Below are 2277 nucleotides of genomic sequence, written 5' to 3' on the forward strand. Positions count from 1 at the left end.
ATAATTGAGAACCGCCACTTTTCGTTGAACATTGTAGTCTCTACGTTGGCGACCGTAACGAAGAGCATGAGACGCAGTAGTTAAGCGTCGGCCGGGTTATCTTCTTATCTTGAGGTTATCTTTAGATGATTTCGGGGCTTTAGTGTCCCCGCGGCCCGGTCCTCGACCAGGCCTCCACCCCCAGGAAGCAGCCCGTGACAGCTGACTAACACCCAGGTACCTATTTTACTGCTAGGTAACAGGGGCATAGGGTGAAAGAAACTCTGCCCATTGTTTCTCGCCGGCGCCTGGGATCGAACCCAGGACCACAGGATCACAAGTCTAGCGTGCTGTCCGCTCAACCGACCGGTTGAGTACTAACACTGCCACAAACTCTAATGGAACCTACAACAGTAACGCCTCATAAATACCTATACGCTCGCTATGGGTAGGTTAGGTGGGTTGCTCGGGTTTGTTCCCTTCTGACGAGGTTGATAGGCTCGATTTTTGACGGAGTGGCAAATCAAGAAAACTATCAGCAATAATGCAAATCATGAATATACCTTATAAACTATAAACAATTACACTAACCGCACAGTATATCTCGTATAGGCCAATATAGGCCTGTAACTATTTATTATTTAGGCTTATATCCAAGTCCGCCCCCCCCATGGAGGAACTACTGACCCTTCCCAGGATGTAATCCCCCACAACAGTTGTCTAACTCCCAGGGTATCTATTTCCTGCTTGGTGAATAGAGGCATTAGGTGAAAGGAAACATGCTGAACCGCTTCCTTCCCGCTCGGGGAAAATCGAGCCCGAGATTCCCGATTATGAGTCGAGAAGCGTAGCCACTGTACCACCAAGACCACTGAACTACTGACATTAGATCGGCGATAGTTCAACCATCTTGGACGCTAATTAAGCCTTGACAATGCTGTGCCTATTGCTCACAATAACACACACACAAACACACACACACACACACACACACACACACACACACACACACACACACACACACACACACACACACACACACACACACACACACACACACACACACACACACACATACACACACACACACACATACATGGACAAATGGAATGCATTAAGAAGTGATGTGGTGGAGGCTGACTCCATACACAGTTTTAAGTGTAGATATGACAGAGCCCGATAGGCTCAGGAATCTGTACACCTGTTGGTTGACGGTTGAGAGGCGGAACCAAAGAGCCAGAGCTCAACCCCCGCAAACACAACTAGGTGAGTACACACACACGGGACAATAATATTGTATCTGTTATATTGACTCTTGCCATTCCTGGTAGTGAGGCCAGCTGACTGCTCTTACTGGGCTGTCGTGATGTTGCTCACACCATTGTTAACCCTGGTTAGTATCTGCGGAAGGGAGGGAAGGGAGAATCGTGGGAAGGAATTGTGGGAAGGGAGGGAGTGAGAGAGGGAGCATGTCCTACCCACAGTAATCCCCGTCTCTTCCAACAGCATGTGTGGTGGTAGTTGGGTCGCCTGCCACCACAATCACCTCCTGCTTCACCTGTCTTCACATCAAAGGTAACTTACCATTAATACCAGGAGACAGATGTAGTCAGTGTGTGTGTGTGTGTGTGTGTGTGTGTGTGTGTGTGTGTGTGTGTGTGTGTGTGTGTGTGTATAGGTGTGTTTATGTTTGCACACATGTTCCTCCATACATGTCTTTCCGCACGTGCCTCTCGCTACACATACCTGGGCCTTTGAGTCAGTCTCTCATCTCTGCCACTGTCACATATATAGATCACACACCATACAGACCCCATACACCTTCACAAACCCCCATACACACGTATACACCCCCTACACCGTATACAATCATACCCATGGGGGTGTATCAAGTACCACACACACACACGCCAATTAAAAATAAAACAAACCATCGGGATGCCTGAGACGCAAGTTCAAACCCTTAGACAAGCTCAAGCATCTTAGACACAATGGCATCACCTAGGCAACAGAGGAGATAAACGTGAGAACTGCTCCCAGACGATCCCAACACCACGAGATGAACGCCCAGAGAAGCAGCATCCACCAGATACAGACACTTAATGAAGGGCTTTGAAATATTAAACCCGGGTTGTGGTATCATTATGACTTTCTCTATTAAATAATGTACTGAAATTTGGTGTAAAGTGATGTCCATTATTTATATATAATCTTTCATGAGTCAAGTTGTTGATTTGGTTTGACTCCGGACATTAAGTTGGTACGTAAGCCCTGACTCTGATGTCAACATGTGTCTGG

The sequence above is a fragment of the Procambarus clarkii genome, unplaced genomic scaffold (genome assembly GCF_040958095.1).
Source record: "Procambarus clarkii isolate CNS0578487 unplaced genomic scaffold, FALCON_Pclarkii_2.0 HiC_scaffold_116, whole genome shotgun sequence".
Classification (NCBI taxonomy): domain Eukaryota; kingdom Metazoa; phylum Arthropoda; class Malacostraca; order Decapoda; family Cambaridae; genus Procambarus; species Procambarus clarkii.